Below are 20,004 nucleotides of genomic sequence, written 5' to 3'. Positions count from 1 at the left end.
TTTACAGGAGCACACAGCATCTCCCAGACTCTTTGACACAGCATGTCTGTGTTCAGTGTTTCTCAAACTTATGGGAGAAGTGGTTCATTACAGTGGTTGACAACAACTGAGTTGTGTTCCATACATACTGAGTATGTGTCCCACATACCTGGGGCAATACTGATCTCTACCAATGCCTTGTTTCTCCCAATTAAAGTATTTCACTATCATGTCTTTAAATGAAAGGAAATGATGCTATCATTGAATATGGATCTTACTTCAATAAGATCACAAAAGAAAATGCAAATATGTTTTACTACACCCCACTGGCATTTGAAATTGCATTTGGTACCTGACTTATTAATTTCTTTTTACTACATTTTAACCTGTATAGAGAAGAATGCGATTTCTACCATTTAAACCCTATCGGTAAAATGATCTTTATGTCTTTTTTTTTTTAAAGATTTTATTTATTTAGTTGACACACAGAGAGAGAGAGATATCAAGTAGGTAGAACAGCAGGCAGAGAGACCGGGGGTGGGGGGGAAAGCAGGCTCCCTGCTGAGCAGAGAGCCCGATGTGGGGCTCGATCTCAGGACCCTGAGATCATGACCTGAGCCGAAGGCAGAGGCTTTAACCCACTGAGCCACCCAGGTGCCCCTCTTTATGTCTTTTTAACTGAAAATATTCTCTTCGGATTTATGACTTGCATCTGGCAGAGAAAAACTATGTAATTTATACAATTTGTTACCACAGTAGTAATAAGAATAAGAGTCACAGCAGCCCTTAGGATCTTACAGAACAAATCTGAAACTAGTCCTTGCTAGTGTTAGGCTTCACTTGGGGGAAAAACTATTTGGTATTATATGTGTGTGTGAAAGACAGGATTTGAGTTTCTATACCCTATAGGAAGTACACATCAGGGATGTGCTTTTATATGTTAAAAAGTGTTAATAAAAGACCAAAATCTATCTTTTTAACTATTTCCTTCTGTATTCTCATACCTTTTAACTAGAAAACTTTGGGAAGAAAGATTTTACCAACAATGATCCTGAGGCCTCACCCTTTTTCTCTATAAAGACCACTTCCTCATCTGCCCCTCATGATAGGATCAGAAAGGACTTGGTTCAATTAATCCAGATATATCCATGCAGGATACTGACTATCAAAACTGAATCCACTGTGTGTTTTCTTCTGCATCAGAGCTCTGCAGGTTCTTGTGACAAAATGGCCAAACATTAAACAAAGATACCAAATAAAACAGAAAAAAAAAATTAAAATTCTTGCACTAAGCTATCTCAGGTGCTAGATCATTATGTATATATTTATGAAATTGGGGAACATAGCAAAAAAAATGCAGAAAAGCTTTCAAGGGATAAGACAAGTAGACAAAGCAACATTTATTAGTATATAATAACATAAATGCAAGTTTCTTATAGGTTCTTTCCCCCAATTATTATGGAACACCTGCCAATAGCCATATACACACAAAAATCTCCAGCAGAGAATGATTAAAAGTAATTAGAAGAGGTGTTTATGGGGCTGGGAAATTAGAAGGGAGAAATTAGATTTTTCATTGAAGAGAAGCCCCCGAAATGTCCTTGCATCCTGTGAAAACTTGAAAGTGGAAGAAATGTCCTATTACTATGCAAGTCCAGAAAAACAAATTCCTGTTGCATTCAGGGTGAAAGTAAGGGATATCAAATCATACCACACCAGTATCATTCCAAAGGGTAAAAGAGCTAAACCACAGAATAAGGAATTAGTGTTAATTAGCCTCCATTAGCCCTATAGCCTTGTAAGTCAACATGGAGGTTAAAGAAAGAATTCATACATCTTATTCAGATTTGCTCTTCCTGCATCATATAGCATAATTACCAATTTTCCAAGGTATGAGAAGGTTTAACATTGACCCGTATTGTTGTGGAGCATCTCTTATATACAAAGTGTTTTTAGAAACTGGTGCCTATATATAATAAGTTAGCTTACAGTAATCTTTTTTTTTTAAAGATTTTATTTATTTATTTGACAGACAGAGATCACAAGTAGGCAGACAGGCAGGCAGAGAGAGCGGAGGAAGCAGCTTCCCTGCCCAGCAGAGAGCCCTATGCGGGTCTCGATCCCAGGACCCTGGGATCATGACCTGAGCTGAAGGCAGAGGCTTTAACCCACTGAGCCACCCAGGCGCCCTTTACAGTAATCTTTTTTACTTAGAAAATTTGTCCAAGTAAACATAAAGGGAGACTTCATCCTGACCTCTTCTGACATTTATTCATTTCTTATATCATGGCTTATAGTCTCCTTTCTCTCCCATTCAAATAAGAGCTCCTTGTCAGTAGGATCCATCTCTGATTTTCGTTTCAGGTTTCTTAAGCTCTACTACTTGCTTTACCCCAAGAAGTATTCAGTACATGGTCAGTGACTTAATGGATGAATAAATAAATTCAAAAATAAATAAAGTGAAGACAAAGCTAGTGGCTCAGACATTTACTCTGAACATATTTTGCAACTAATTATAAAACTGATAGACTCTAATTTAATCCAGACTTATGGTAAATAAAAATTTTATTCCACTAAAATTTGTTTTATTTCATCATAAATGATCTATAGAAGCAATTGAAAGCACACTGCATTTTTTTTAATTTTCAACACAAATTTCCTTTTTCTCTATTACTTAGAATATACGCAATATTTTAAAGCTCCATATACGTTCTAATTTCTTCTCATTATATTTCCATGGTACACATCTGTTTTTAATTCCGAGCGGGAATTAGAGGTTTTGGAAAATAGCATTCTTCTCTCTAGACATGGAATGTTTTAAATGCACTTTCCTAGATAGTAGCTATTCTCTAAACAAATAACATTGAGCAACATCACAATTTAATAATACTCTCTATGCTGTGTGCCGTTTGCTGCTTCAGATGTTGTTTCCCTCCCTAGGCTTTCACTGATTTTCTGCTTAAAATTTAGTAAAGCTGCAAAATTCTATGAATAGCAGAATATTCTATGAGCTTGTTCTGTTATATTAGAAACAAGTGGAGACTGTGAGTTCCTTGCCTGTCAATTACAGACAAGTTTTGCCTGGTCCCAATGGTTGATGTTACTTTTAAATGATTTTAGTATTATTTAGTACTCAAAGCAATAAAAGCACTTGCAAACAATAATGTCAAACACCAGTCATTTTTAGACAACTTCCACCTCCTATGCACATTCAAATACTTGTTCCTGGCAAAGCAAGACTGTGAAAGAACACAATTAGAGGTTGGTGCTGGATCCTTTAAGCTGGGGAAAAATCCATGCTCTAATTAAATTACTGCATTGATGAATATTTCATATACATCAAGACACACTATAGAATATCAAAAACATGAAATGTAATTTCTCACTTTAGGGGAAAAAAATGATTTCTTTATCTTGTGGATTTGTACTTGTTTTTTCTTTAGTATGTCATCCAAGGGTTTAATTATAGTATATGTTTGATGAAGAATACAAATTTCATTAGAAAAAGTCCCAGGTGAGCTAGCAAATATGTTATTAGATGTGCTTTGACTAAGAAAGCAAGGAAGCAGATTTAGAATGACTGTAATCATTCAAATAATTCTTATAACAAGAAAGGCAAATTTTGAGCAAAATTTCCTGTTGTTTTAAGAATGCCTAAGAGAAGGTGATGGTAAAGATTACTTACCAATGTAGTAAGTTCAAGTTCTAGGCCCCAAGGCAGCTCTATAATTTTTAAATTATAAATACAATTTTTTTTTTAAATTTTAAATACAAAAACACACTTATGAGAACCTCCATCTTCCGGTCTCCTGCAAAGTAGGCACTGCTTGGGTGGTTCACTTTAATCTGAGAGTTCTATCACTGAAACCCCGAGTTAAATGTTCCCAAGCATAAGAGGTGAGACCCATAATTCTATAATGTGCAGTATAACACACACATCATAGTGGCTCAGAGTCAATCAGAAGGAACAGGAACTCCACTTATAGCACTTATTTTAGCAAAAGGCCAATCCTCACCTTTCATTTATATGTCTTTGTTAAAGGCTTTTTCAGCCCAAGGGTCTTTTCTTCTCTCTCTTACCAATTTCCTTTGAGTGTTGGCCTTCCGTTTCAACTGAGTTATTTTGATGATAATGTTTCCTTTAAGATGATTATTTGTTTAAAGTTCAAGCTAATAAAAGTAACTTAACCCACTAAAAATATTCTGGGGAGCAGAACAACATTTTAGGATGTTAATTGCTCATGTTAGCAGTCATCCATGAAACATATGTCGAAAATGCTCTTAAAGGTTCCAAAATGTCTCCTGCAGCTATAAATCTTTTACAGGTACAATTATGCGGAAACAGAAATAAGAAAAAGTGCATCCAACATCTGGAGTCAGATGGTTTACTGAAGTAAAATTACAAAATTAAATTTAAATGAACTTAATTAAAAAGAGGAAGGGGATCCAATTTAATATGGACATTCATCATGTCCTCATTGAAGTTTCTTCTAGCACCAGAAAAATAACAATAGTCTGAATACAAAAGTTGGATAAAGCCTCTAATGGAGTGTGAAAAGATGACCAAAGAGACACAGTCGGGCAGAATATATTCTCTTTTTCTCCCTGCTATGTTAATGACATGGAATACCCAATTGTTTTGAAAAGACAATATCAATCAAGAAACTGAGCTTGGAAACTTATCTGTTTCAACCATCTCTTCTGTTTAGAGTTTCACTATACAAACTTCGTCACTTAAGGATGGCAAATACTAGGTTCAGGTTTTCTTTTCTTTTCTTTTTAAGATTTTATTTATTTATTTGACAGGCAGAGATCACGAGTAGGCAGAGAGGCAGGCAGAGAGAGGGGAGGCAGGTTCCCTGCTGAGCAAAGAGTCCTAGGAGGCGCTCAATCCCAGGACCCTGGGATCATGACCTGAGCCAAAGGCAGAGGCTTTAACCCACTGAGCCACCCAGGTGTCCCTAGGTTCGTTTTTTAATTCAATGAAACATGATTGAAGACTAATAATATGCAGCAAAAACAAACAAAATATACCAAACAGGAAAATGTTCATTTCAAATCACCTGCCCCTTTAGTTCTCGTTCTCTAAAACAATAATATTAACAAAACAGATGAGCATGGGGAAGGGAAAGGGGGAAAAAAAGAGAGAGGGGAGTCAAACCATAAGAGACTATTAACTATAAAGAATAAACCGAGGGTTGATGGAGGGAGGTGGGGGGGGGGGGACGAAATGGGGGGGGGGCATTAAGGAGGGGACTTGTGATAAGTACTGGGTGTTGTATGTAAGTGACGAATCACTAAATTCTACACCTGAACCAGTTTTACCATATATGTTAACTAACTGAATTTAAATAAAAACTTGAAATTTTAAAAAATATTATCATCATCATCAAAATGTTGACCCCCTTTAATACTGTGATACTGAGTTCTTATTGCTCACTAATCGGTTTCTGTCTTCCTAGTTCTTAAACACCCTTCTTAGTTCTATGCTATCTTATATGCATTAGTTCTTCTTAGTTCTCTGCTATCTTATATGCATATAGGAGACAGATTAAGAAATAAAATTATCCATAAAAATTACGTATCTATAGTTATACGAAAAGAATAACATTTTATTTTATTAAACTGACAGATTCTAGAAAAGACAGCCAATGTTATTTGGCAGGTTTTTGCCCCTTGGTGGTTCTACATATGACCGACATTGCTAGAAGTTCTAGAAGTTTGGTTTATGAAAACTTTACACGATCAGCTAATACTCAGATTCCGGTCATGTCATCTTTCCTTTCTTTTCCATAAATACTTAGTTTTTTTCATATTTATCATTCACATATTTCCTTCAGATCCTCCTTATCTAAACGAGAGACTCCTAATACCTCCCCTTCCCATCTAACGCGGCACACACTCACTGGGCAAGTGGAAAGCAGAAAAAAGGAGTCAACAATGGAGGAAGCCACAGACAGTTTATAACAGTGTGCTGAACACTTTCAAATACAGTAGAGCAGTTCACACAGCAACCCTGGGTTGAGAGAACAGAGAATAATAACACTCAGGTAACTCCCTGAACATTGGACAGCTGGTAAGTAGCAAAGCCAGAATTCAAGTATCAGCTCTTTGGATGCCACCTCCCATGCTCTTAACTCTATCACATTGCCTCAGATACTGCAGCTGCTGGGAACCATATTAAGGAAGACTGAGGAGTATAACAAGAAGATTGACTCTTATCTTGCAGTGGGGATAGAGAAATAACCAGTGGTACAGGTGTGAATGAATAATGAATAATTTTAACTGTTAAGAAAAGTTCATTCATGGGGCGCCTGGGTGGCTCAGTGGGTTAAGCCGCTGCCTTCGGCTCGGGTCATGATCTCAGGGTCCTGGGATCGAGTCCCGCATCGGGCTCTCTGCTCGGCAGGGAGCCTGCTTCTCTCTCTCTCTCTCTCTCTCTCTCTCTGCCTGCCTCTCTGACTACTTGTGATCTCTCTCTGTCAAATAAATAAATAAAAATCTTTAGAAAAAAAAAAAAAAAAAAAAAAGAAAAGTTCATTCATCTAAATAATGTGTTCTTCACTGTCTCCCAGCATTTGATTCCCATAAAAAGTATAAAAATATTACATTTTAGGATTTTTGCAGTATCTCTACATTGTAGGAAAAGAAAAGAAAAAACAATTTTATAATTCACAATAACCCCAGTGATACTAATGGTCTGTGTCAGCAACTGTGACCCCATTCTACTCATAATCCATATGTATATTTTTAATTTTTGTATATATAGTATATATATATATATATATATATATATATATATATGTTGTTTTTTTCAGAGAACTGAATACCTGCTCCTAAAGCCACAAACAGAAAATGGCTTAATTTTCAGAGCTATTGGGCCTAAAGCATTAGATTTAACTATAAATTGCATTTTAGTCCCATTGAGTGACCGGCTAGCTACAGTGCCTCCCAAAATGTTATGACTTCCCTTCCCCCAAAATGTTGACTTTAGAAGTGTCTTAGATGGTAAGAGGAAAAGTTGAGAGTCATTTATGATTCTGCTAAAGTTCTGCAAAGACAGAAATTCAGGACAAAGGAAAAGATCACTAGAACTTGCAAAACACATACCTTCACTCAGTTCAGAGCACGTGACATTGAAGATGAGCAAAACTGTGGGGTAACCAGTATTTTAGAGAATGCACAGAATGAGAAAATGCAGTACTTCTAAAGAAAAGGGGAGAACACAGTCACGTTGACAGTTACTCATTCATTCACTGTATCAAGAAAGGGAACAGGCCAGGAGATAAAAATGGGGAGGCGTTAAGTAGGTTGGTGGGGGAAAAAAATCACAAAAGGAGGTCATTAAAGTTCAACAACGAATTCCAAAGTTAAGTCTATATCTGATGTGCCAAACAGTGAGTGCAGTGTTCTGCTGATAAAGGAATTTAAGGCGGTTCTTCTGATTTAAGATGAACCACTGGATTCTATGATGACAGAACTCAGAGGAAGCCAGCCCATTCGGTATAAGACCCCCTCACTGAAGACCACTGTTTGGCTCAAGTCAAGAAAGTATCTGTGTGTCTTGAGTCATACAACTCTTGTGAAAGACAGCTGTCTCCTCACCAACAGCCAAAGTGGGAACCTCAGAACTCTTCATGCTCTTCGAAAGGTCTGCTTTGCCATCCTTGAATCTTGCAGTCAACACTCTACTTGCCCCAAACACTTACAGTGTCACCACAGTCTGTGAGAGCAGCAGGATAGCTATCACCAGGCCCCTGCATGTCAGTCAGTGTCATCTCTTGTCCTTTCTTTTCTAACACCCATAGGATTTTGTTCACTACTTGTCCTGACTCTGGCCCCGTACCTCTTGAAACCCTTTCCCTGAGCCCTCTGGGACATAAAGTCAAATCACCAGTAAGCCCACTAATTCTCAACTTCCCCTTCCACTTTCTGCACTAGTTGAAATCTGGTTCCCCTCCATAACACTGATTCCACTAAAGCCCTTCCAAGATGTAGCTTTTTTCTCATAGATCCCTATAACCAAGGAGGCTGAAAGTATGTTAGGTGTCCTCCTTGCTCTTCATTACTGCACCTAAAACATTCTCTCTCCTTCATCTATAAAATTCCAGCTTTCATTTCCAAATCATCAGGCTATACCACCCTCCATCCCTGCCAGTGCTGCTTCTACCATTCTCCAGTTGTTCCCCCCTCCCCCCATTAGCTGGAATTTTTTGTGCCTGGTTCATGATCACTCTCTAATACCTCTCCTATTTAATTTTTTTATGTTTGCATATCCAATATGATGATCCTTCCAATATCCTATCCTCAGTTCCTGGACTTTCTCTCTTCCAAGATCTCATTAGCCATCCTTCCTAACCCACTCACTTACACATTCTTACCTCTGACCTTGTTAACTGTAACTGCAGCACCTAAAAAAAATCTCCACTTCAAATATTCCTTTCTCTGGTCATGACTGCTTATCTTTCCTGCTCATTCTCTTTAATATCTCAAATCCTACAATTCTGCAACCCCACCAGGACCTAAAATCCCCTCTCTTAGTGTCCCTGGGTTTTCTCTCCCATGATATCTTCTCCTGTTTCCTTGCCAAGGAGATAATCATTATAATCATATCCAACTCTTTTTTTTGCTTTGGTGAACTTTCCTGGTGGAATCATAAGCCTTATTAAAGTCACTCAGACAACCACTTGGTGACCAAATTCACGCATTCTGATATGCCTGATGTTTAGTAGATAATCAAATGAGAATTTCCGCATACACTCACATCTGTGCCTATACTTAACTCTCCGATTACTGTGGATAAGTGGCCAGAAGTCTTAGTCAAGGCCAGCCTCTCCACTTAGGCATAGAACCTTATCCTGCCCTCTTACTAGAATTACTGCAGCGTGCTCCTAAGTCATTTCCCCACTTATACCTTGCCTGCCCACTCCAGGTGTCCCCTTCTACTGTCCACTCTCAACATAGCAGCCAGATCCTCATAAAAGTATAAGTCAGATCAATCATGCCACTCCTTAATCCAAAACCTCCAAAGCCTTCCCATCTGAGTAAGAACCAAGTCTTCAGTGGCACCAGTTCTCTACATGATCTGGTTCCACATTGTCTCTCAGACCTCATCCCCTACTGTCTCTCCCTTTTTCACTCCAACCTCAATGGCTTCCTTGCTGTTTTACAAATATGCCAGGCACGCTTTTGTCTCAGAGCCTTTGCACTTGCTATTTTCCCTGCCTAGGAAACTCTAGGTATTAGCATGGTGTGCTTCTTCATTTCCTTCAAGTCTTGTTTCAGAAGGTCTCAAAAGTTGTATCTAGAAAATCTCTCCAAAGTCACTCTGTAATTCAACACTGTCCCACTCTGCCCTGAACACATCTATTTTTTCTCTTTAGCACCCATCTATATATAAAATACATATGGGTGTATAAAAAATACATAAACACTACATCTTTTAGATCTGTATCTTGCTCAGTGCTCATTTTTCCAGATTGATTTTTCTTTTCCAGGATTACTAGAAGGTATTCCAGGGAGGTAAGGGTTTTTATCTGTTGGATTTACTTCCGTATCCTTAGTACAATGTCTAGAAAGACCTACTTGGTGATCAATAATTTGTTCAATGAATGGATCAACAAATAAATGGGTGTATGAAGGACTAGGGAATGAAAAAACAGAAAGTTATAATGTTTTTCACATGGAAAATTAATATTTAGAGATGGCTATTTTTGCTATGAAATCTCCTGTGTGGGAAGTCAGGATTTGGGGGGGAGGGGGATACTAGAATACAACAGTTGTCACAGTGGTACAGTGACAATATTAACAATACAGCTCATTGAGCAACACAAAAACACCAAGATTAAAGTAAATCCTTGAATAATTCTAAAATTACCATGTTTTATCTTAGCAGTAACTGTCATTCCTTGAGGAAAGAGATATTTGGTAGATCTTGCCATTTCTGTTTTCACTTTTGATGATGTCTACTTCCTACTTTTTCAGACATTCCCCCCCTCCACACACACACTAATATAAGCAGATAGAGTCTAAAAGCTGACACACGTGACCTAGGGGTAGGTTGTCAGAACATATCTCTTTGACTAATACTAGGATGTAATCATACTATGCCTACACAATTTATGTTTCTCAGCTCCCCATGCCCTCGACACTCCCAAACAAGTGGAATTTATGTTTTTAAGTTTCTAAAATGATTTCCAGGATCATATTTGTGCCCTTACAATGTATGTTTATAATGTATCTTTGGATAGTTAATTAGAATTTTTTGCAGATGGTTGATAAGACAGCAGAGAACACATTATTGAAATGATTCCTCCTCTTCCCCCTCAATTCCAGAGAATCCTCCAGTGATATATGAAGATTGTCTTTTATCAGAGGCTCTCAATCTATTCCAATTTTCCATAAGTCACTGTGCTCTAATGACATTTTGTCAGATGCAAAACTTAAAAATAAAAGGAGAAAATTCACTTTTGACTTTATTACACCAAAAATGTCTGAATGATAGATGGGACCATTGCAGATATGGTGGTTGTTTGGTTCCTATTGTTAGTCATGGGTTATTTTGATCCACTGCAAAGAAATAGTGGGTGACTAGAATAGAAAATACTTGTCATTTTCTGGAGCTTCAGTGAAACACTAATCAAAGTAGCTGAGATTTTAGAGACCCTACTTGAATTTCTATCAATTTCTATCATTTCATGATCCCATTACTGGGAGGGTCTTAAGGATTCCTCTCTGCTGATTATATCTCATCTCCTATTTTTGCTTTGGGGAGAAGAAGAGGTCAATGACTGAAAAGAGATATTACCTTTTGAATTGGGAATACTGAAAATAATAGTATCCAGATCAGCTAGATCCCAAGAAAATTGTTTCACTGAACTTTTAGTAGTATGGTCTGCTCTGATGATTAAAAACCACAGTTTTTAGACTAATTGGGTCAGTTACAAACACACAAAAAAATCTGTATGGAGTATCCTGAAATAACATTTCCCATACTTAACTTTATTCCTATCTTATTCTCTTTGGTTACTCTTCCAGATTAGTTAATCTTCCAGATTAGCAGAATTTTGTGACCCAAAGAAAATTTAAACTAGATTCTAACATAAAGACAGAATGAAACATACCCAAGCTTGAAGGATCATTAGTTACTTTTGTCCTCTTAGTAGAATAAATTAGTAGGAATGAGGATGGGTTTAATTATTTAAAGAAGGTAAAAATGATGCTACCCTGTAGCTGGAGGTCTTGGGACCAGGGAAGAGGATAATAGTGCATGTAGGTAAACAGCTTCACAACAAAGTTCACAATGAACTTTGGATGATGTGCAAATTTTATCCCTAAAAAAACTAAATGGGTGATAAACTTGGTTGGTATTTCATACGTCAGCCAATTTCTCTGACCCACATCAATTAGGTTAACATTCTTCTCTGGCACTCTGGATAAAAATTTGGACTACTATATTTAACTCCATCCATTATTAATAGTCCTTGATTGCTTCTAACATTACTAGATAAACTGGGAAATCTGGAAGATTTTCTGTAACATGTAATTGTTGGAATTTCCTATATATTACCTAAGTCATGTTTTCTAATAATTATGGCTTTATTCTTTTTAACTTTAAATTCAATTTAATTGACATGTAGTGTGTTATTGGTTTCAGAGGTAATTTTGTGATTCATCAGTCGCATTTAACACCCAATGTTCATTCCATCAAGTCCCCTCTTTAATGCCTGTCACCTAGTTATCCCATCTCCCCACCCACCTCCCCTCCAGCAACCCTCAAGTTGTTTCCTATAGTTAAGAGTCTCTTATGGTTTGTGTCCTTCTGTTTTCATTTTGTTTTTCCTTCCCTTCCCCTATGTTCATCTGTTTTATTCTTTAAATTCCACATATGAGTGAAATAATATATTTGTCCTTCTCTGACTGACCTATTTCGATTAGTATAAATCCTCTAGTTCCATCCATGTCACTGCAAATGGCAAGATTTCTTTCTTTTTGATGGCCAAGTAATATTCCATTATATACACATTGCTGCTATAAACATTGGAGCACATGAGCCCCTTCGAATCATTATGTTTATATCCTTTGGATAAATACCTAGTAGTGTCATTGCTGAGTCATAGGGTAGCTCTATTTTTAACTTTTTGCGGAGCCTCCATACTCTTTTCCAGAGTGGCTGCACCAGCTTGCATTCCCACCAACAGTTTAAGAGGGTTTCCCTTTCTCTACATCCTCACCAACATCTGTTGTTTCCTGAATTGTTCATTTTAGGCATTCTGCCTCAATGAGATGGTATCTCATTGTGGTTTTGACTTATATTTCCTTGATTCATTATGGCTTTATTCCTAAAGGACACGTGATTAACTATTCTTTGCAGGGGCAAAGACTATAGTGTGTTCAAGCAAACAGTTTTTTGGCCCAAGACACTTCCCCAACCCCAATTCTTATTGACTGTCTATGTTTGTAGTGAAATGGAGTCAGAAAGTAAACTCAGGGCTATAGGGGTATATTTATCTTAGATATCAAACACTTAAAGCAGGATTTATGGAAGCCAAAGGCTGTGGGTCAATATCCAAAAAAAAAAAAAAAAAAAAAAAGCTGCACTGTAAACAAGTAAAGGACTTTCTGAGTTGTGAAGGAAAGGAGAAAGGAGACTGGGAAGGGATGGAGATGAAGATAAGGGGCAGGAAGATAAGCAGAAACTCTGGTTTAGTAAGAAAAAAAGTATATGTCTGAAAAAAAATAGAGTGAGAGAGGTCTGGGAAGGACTTATTCACCTCAAGAATCAACCCTAGAGATCCTTTCTTCCCTACCCAGCTGACAGGAATGTATCGTAAATATTTTTTCATTCTCACCCATGCTGTCCTTTTGGAGTAATTCTAGGACACTGAAATTTGGGGTCAATGCATCATAACACCAGAGACTGGTTCAGATACAAGTCAGGGGCAGTTATAACAACTGACTTTTGTAGTTAACACAATTTAGAGAAAAAGCAAATATATTAGAGCTCAGAACAACTGTAAGACTTTGCTCAATGTGAAGGAATATATGATGACCTGTTAAGAAACTTTTTGACATAATTCCCAAATCAGACAAGTGCTATTAATAAGGATTCAACTTTCTAGCAATACTAAGTTCTGTGTAATGACTTTAAGTTTCTCAAAGTGTTTCCCATTTATTATTTTATCATTTTATAAATCTACAGAGGAGTACAGTGAGTATCAACCTCATTTTACTAAGGCACAAGAGTTAAGTGATTTAAGATTTTAGAGGCAAAAGAAAGAAAAACAAACAAACAACAAAAACAAAAAACTTCTCTAGTTAAGTCACTATAATGTTGGGATTAGGATTTAGGTCCATTGGTTCCTAAATCATTCCTCTATTATACCACCCTACATCTGTGTCTTCTTTCCCAAACAAGTCTGTCTGGTCAACAGTGTTCTCACTGTTGCAAAAGGATTCAGTATCGCCTGGTTCTGATTAGGAGCTCCAGAGGTTAGGCGCTCCAAGTCTACTTTCAAGAAAAACTTCCCATACCCCAAGGGACACAAATCAGTTCAGCATGATCTATTGGGTTTCTCTGGTAGGCTTTCACTCTTGATAACAGAAAACATAATTTGATATACAGAGCTCAGATGAAACTATGACTTCCATGGTTCAGAAGTGAGTGACCAGACAGCCTCCATGGAGGTTTATTGTTTCATTAAGGCCAATCACATGCATGCTTCTTTCACTTTTGTTTTTCTCCTCAAACTGCCCAGCCTTGGGGATTTTAAAAAGCCCTGTTCAGTTTAACTCTGGCCCTTATGATATCTGAGATTTAATGACTTTCATTAGGATGTTATCTTAAATTCCGTGTATATATGAGAAACCATGACTTATGCATGGGAGTTAGAGCTTGGTGGGAGTTCCTAGAAAGCACATCTAAATCATGAAATAAAACATTAAACTCAAACACAAAGTAATTTAATTTCTAAAAGGAATGTGGTATTCAGATAAAAGAAACCATAATAGTACATTCATTTACTTTTATATGTATGAAAGTGTGAGGTTGTGCCGTCATTTTCAGGTATCAATTTTAAGTAATGCATCTTCCAGGCTATTTAATAATCATTTTTCCATTGTTCCATAAATAGATTATGTGAATACAAGCTGTTAAACTAAAAGTTACCTCAATAATATAACTGAATAAAACAGCAGGGAAATTTGAGAGGAATATACTCAGAAGACTAAATTTGAATACTGAATTGCCAAAATATATTCTTTGAAAATTCACAGATATAAGGCCATCTGTGATATACAAAAATGGACAAAGAAGTTGGTTAAGTCACATTTTGTTCAATGTATCATGGACCCGCTACAGCGACACATGAAAATGGAGACCCAAACATGTAGAAAATATACTAAGATGGTAGCCATCAGAGAACTAAAAAATGCAGAATATAGTCTCACCCTATGAAGATCTGGCTCACCCTGAAGTTGGTAATGGAATGAATATTGTTACTAAATTTAACCTTTTCAGTTCAACAGTTCAGAGTCCAAAGAATCTACCTGGTGCATAGATGATCTTGTTGGACTCCAGTCAACCACGTCATGATACATTTTCTACTTTACATTTGAAATGTATCTAGACACTCTGTTCTATACCATAAAATATGGAATATGTACTTAATATTTTATTCAGTATTTTATTTGATCTCAGATCTGAGAGTGTGTGTGTGACCATATATGTAAATACACACAAAGTGGAAGACTTCTCTTTTCGAAACAAACTTCTAATAACACAATTTACTATCCATCTGCCAACATCTTCATCATTATGACTGTCTTTAAGGACATCATCGGGTTGTGCCTCTGACATCAACAAGCATCCAGTATATCACCACACCATCAACATCAGGCAGTCTTCATTTTTATGCAATCACCTGATTCACTACCAATTTGATTCTTTTAGAAACCCAGTCTCTGGACCCATACTGAGTTTATGACTGAACCATAAGGTATTGAAAACAGAATCACATCCCCTTTCCTTTTTCCCAATGATCTTAACTTTTGTGTTCCTTTGTGCCCTAATAATCATATCTCTTCTGAATAGAAACAGTTTCATTGTTCAAAATGGAAACTATTTACCCCCCTCGGTCCAATTGTACAAAAATCTAAAAAAAATCTTGGTATTACTTAGTTTCCCTATTTTCACCAATGCAAAAATATTCTAAATTCAACATTTATGGACTATAGATTTTTCTTGTGTTTCTTTTGGTTTTATACAAGGTAATGGAATAGAAACTCATATGGGTCAAAAAAATATTACATGTAAACAACTTCACTTTCATATATAATGCAAAAAGCCAGAACCCAGTATTATTTAATGTCCTTCATTGTTATATCTTTAAATCTTACCTCTGCAGATAAATGTGAAAATCCTTAAATTGCTGGCCTCAGTGTTCCCATGTCAAGTGGCATATGCTCAGATTGGTGATCCTGCCAAAAGTCACAAGAAAACGTTTATGAGACAGAGGCTGATGGACGATTATTTTAATCCTGCATGTCCAGCACTGCCGGCAAGCTTGGTTTATGAATGCCTGCTGCTGTTTTAATGATAAGACCTCTTAAACACAGCTGAATGCAGTGCACCAATGGATTTTCTTTTTTTTTTTCTTCCCTAACTAGGATACTGATTATTGATCTCCACCTGGATGTTCCTATTGAGAACACGCCATTCACAAATGCAAGCAAAAAGAATTATGGTGCACACTGCATGGGTAGTTTTAATAACCTACAATAGGGACACAGTTTCCATGGAAAGGAAAGGAACAAATCCAGTCTTAATGAAGTATATGTTTACATGACTGAAAAGTTTGTGGACATTCTATGGGCCAAGCATTGGATAGTCCAGAGCATCTGGGTTTTGACTGGGTGCTGCATCAGAGTGAATATAGGACCCCAAGGATGTCCTATACTCCTACTCTAGGGAGGCTTCCAAGTTCTCCCTATCACTCTTGGAATAGAAGCTTTGCAGGTAAGAATGGGCAGATCTGACTACACTACTTAACTAGAGGGATTTGAAACCAGAAGTGGCTATACAGAAACAGAAAGGATATGAACCCAGTGGGAAACTCGAGAATTCAAAACCTGAATACAGGAGGGTGAAAAGTAGATACATGAACATCTCTAGGGACCCCCTGAAGCTGCTTGAAAAACCAGAGAAGCCTTAGGTCAGAATGGATTGTCTATCGGGCTTAACCCAAAGCCTGTGACCCTCCACTGACTAGGGTCTTTCAGACACATTCAGGGGTTCCAGGTCTTTCGCTGGTGGGAGGGTAAGGGAGACATGTTTTCAAATGCGTCTGGGTAACTCTGTAGCTTCATTCAGAGTAAGAGATATCCATTCACATGTTTACCACACATTTGTTTCTTTCACTTTCAGAACCAAGGTATTTTAAAGCTAGAAAACGTCAAACATAGTAATACTTCTACGGGTTTTTATTCTACCAGGGTATGAGTGTGCGTGTTAGTTTGTTTAATGCTAAGAGGAGACATAAATTTTATATTTACCATTCGCTAAAGTAATTTTTGGAATTATACACCTGATATTTTTATATTAAAAAAAAAGCAGAACTATGGAAGTAATTCTTCGATGGCAAGAATATATGCAATTGTGAAGATAAAAATGAGTGTATAAACTAAGGAAGCTCCCTTCAGATCAGGTCCACAGAGAACTCTCTATACCCTGCACAGCGCCTATCATGGCATTATCCATAGCACAGCTCCATGTATTTCAATTGAGGGGGAAAAAGTATTTTGTTGGAAAAATGCAAGATTACCAACTTTAGCAAAATACACTTACGTTTTTCAAATATGCTTTCTGAATTCTGTACTACCTTAACATTTTAAATGCCAAAGAGTCATTTAGGGTAGAATGAGCACTAGAATCATATTATTAAAGATGAAAATGTTTGGGCAAGTATTGAGGAAGGCAATTCTTGAATGTGAGTGTGCATAAGAAGTACTCAGAGGTTTGTAAAAATAAAGATTTGGCCCTAGTTCCTAAAGATTCTGAATCAAGAGATCTAGCATAGGGTCCAGAACTATATATTTTCAAGGAAGACAGATCACCCTAATACACCTAACCCAAAGATTCAGTTTGAGACCAATTTCAGACCCAGTTAATGAGAAAAACTTTTCTCTTTAACCAGCTCCTCCTTGTGTTTTCTGGCTATGGTTGAGATAAGCCAAACATTGAATTTAGCATAAGTATATGTAAGAGGAACAACAGCTGTGATATTTAAAAAGGGAATTGGCTTTTTAAAAATCAGACACTGCCAACAACAAAACAGGTAAGACTTATTTGGAGAGAGCTATAAACCCAAACTTGTTCCAGTTGTGTTGAGATGCTTTCTCCACAAATGAAGTTATTAAACAAAAAATAAAATAAAATTAAAAAGCCAAAGCCACACTTTCTCTCACATGTAACTATGTTGCTTTTTAACAGCTAATTACAACACCTACTTTGAGTAATACAGCACAGCATGAAGGCTTTTCGCCTGGAATCCTGGAATCACCACCACAACTTGCCTGCTTAAATAATTTGCAAATGTTATGTGTTCCCCTATGAGGCATTTGCCCTCATCCCATCCCCCCACTCCATACAGCTGTCATGGTATTTTTAAAGTTGGACACTGACTCATAAGGTTAAGAACCTTTGGATTGGTGGCCTAAGGATGTTGATTCTAATCCTAGCTCTGCTTCTAACACTTTTTGTGGCCATCAGCAGTAGACTTCACCTCTCTACACCTCAGTTTTCTCATCTGTGAAATGAGAAAGCTGAGCCAGAAAAATCTAAGTATTATTCTGGCTCCTCAGTTCTAGGAGATGCTGATAAAATGGCAACAACTGGGAGGACTGACATGGAAGGTATATTGCCATGTCCATTGGCTTAATCTCCTTATTTATGGGGGAGAAAAATAAAGCCTAGAGAGGTTTAACACTTTATAGTAAAACACTTTATAGTAAAAGATCAAGAATTGAATGCAGAATTTTAGCCTCATACATCAATTTACTTTTATTCTAATACACAAAAAGTTTATAAAGCTGAATTCCCAGCTCACAGTTTTACTCATTGACCAAGGGAGCATTTCAAGCAGGATTTTCTTTTCTTGGCTGGGAGAGGGGTTCAATGTGTCCTTTGGGGTTCTCTCCCAGGTTTTCACAGGGAGAGAACATATGCTCAGGTCCCTAGAGACCTGTGCTCCCACACTCACAGCTGTACGACAGACAAGAAAAAGCTGTCTACAAGCTTAAAAAAAAAAAAAAATAATCAGCATTTGCAAAAGTGCTCTGGGGTATCTCCAGGAAGTGTTCCAGGAGACTTGCTATTATACAATGATCACTAGGTTCTCTTCTTCTGGATCCTACTCCACATTCAAGCATTAATATTTTAGGTACATTACTGATACTCATTTACTCATCCAAAATTCAATTATCAGCAAGTATGCCTGGCAACAACAGACCAAGTCCTTGCTCTCATGCAGATTACTGCCCAGCAAGTAACTGTGCCTCCTGGAAGGCCTGTGGCACTCCTGCCAGGGTGGACTCAGGGCCAGGGAGAAATACTGCTTTCCCAAGAAAAAAACTCATGCTTCCTGTAAGTTGCCCTTTTTCAAATTTAAAACACAGCTCAGGAGAATCTCTATTACCTTGGTGTGAATCAGTTTATCCAAACAGCTTTTGTTGAACCTAATTAAGCATTAGACTCTGTATGTCTTTCTTCCTTCTTTCAATACCCATTTGCTTATCATAACCGTACTTATTCAATAACACCTAGATCAAATTCTCCCTGTTCAATCACTATGACTTTATCCCACCTACCTAAGAATGTGCAGAGCAACCTCATTTATTCCTCTCACACAGCACCTGAACTGTAGGAATTCTAGAACTTCACTACTGTACAGGAATTATAAGTCATTGAGTTTAACTTCATTTTATGCATGGGAAAGAGTGGTCTAGAAAGCAAGAGTTGCAGAATAACTGTTAATGAATTATTACAAATCAAAGGGAAAGAACAAGAGAGCAAAAAAGCATTTGCTCTGCACTAGTGTTCTTTGGAAGATATTTTAAGTACATTATTTCAACTGATTCTCAGAAACATCTTGCTCAGTATATATATTTGTCATATATATTTATATATAAGTAGATAACATTTTATATTATGTTATTAAATAATTAATAAATAATTAAAATTATAATTATAATAATACATATATTATATTATATTATATTATATATATATTATCATTTACAGATAGAGTAAGCAAGTATCAGAGTGAATAAATAACGTGAGCCAGGCCAAACAACTGCAAGCGATAGCTGGGAGAAGTGGGGTTCCAACACAGCTCTGCCTGAGGATAGCAGACGGTGCCAGAGGCAGTTCTTATCCACCAGTTCCCTCTACTTCCACATGGGAGTCACAGACATGAGAAGTCAAAGGACAGAAATTCACTGAGAAAGGGGATTTGGGCAGCCACGGCAATAAACCCCAGGTCCCCAAAAACGTGGTCAAGGACCTGCTTCTGAGACCAGTTCCCCAGAGGATGAAGAAAGGCATGAAAGTGCCACCTTTGTGGAAAAGGAAGTGAAGAAGACTGGTGGAATTTGCAAGTATCTGAGCTTCTGGCTGCTTAGCAGTCAGATGGGCATTGGTAATCACGTTCTAACTTCAAGCTCCAGGAATGACAATAGTGGAGCAGTTGGAAAATGTAAAATCTGCAAGTCTCCCCCTTGTATACACTACTCTCAGAGGGAACAGAGGATGTCCTGATCCTTATTTCAAAGTTTATCCAACTTATACACACAGCAGGTATTTGGCAGCTTTGCACACCAAAAGGTAGACAGGAATGGGACGTGATGGGTGAATGCACCTGTTCCTCTGAGGAACAGTAATATTCTGTATCTATTTCAAATGGACCTTTCCTAAATTTTCTGTAATGACAGCCCAAGTACCATTAAAATAATGACAGTAACCACACCTTC

At 37.3% G+C, this 20,004-nt stretch overlaps 1 protein-coding gene across 9 annotated transcripts in view; it reads right to left on the bottom strand.

Moving 5' to 3' along the window:
- Positions 1-20,004, bottom strand: part of LOC111159463 (semaphorin 6D) — a 598,866-nt gene that overhangs the window by 369,441 nt on the left and 209,421 nt on the right. For all 9 annotated transcript variants that reach the window (XM_022521974.1, XM_022522043.1, XM_022522058.1 and 6 more), the window contains exon 2: positions 15,376-15,456. The gene's annotated coding sequence lies outside the window, so the exon portion shown is untranslated. The remainder of the gene's footprint in view (positions 1-15,375; positions 15,457-20,004) is intronic.

The sequence above is a fragment of the Enhydra lutris genome, unplaced genomic scaffold (assembly GCF_002288905.1).
Source record: "Enhydra lutris kenyoni isolate GAN:26980312 unplaced genomic scaffold, ASM228890v2 scaffoldscaffold4, whole genome shotgun sequence".
Taxonomy (NCBI): Eukaryota; Metazoa; Chordata; class Mammalia; order Carnivora; family Mustelidae; genus Enhydra; species Enhydra lutris.
The sequence above is the reverse complement of the archived record's forward strand: the minus strand, read 5'-3'. Positions and strand labels throughout refer to the sequence as shown.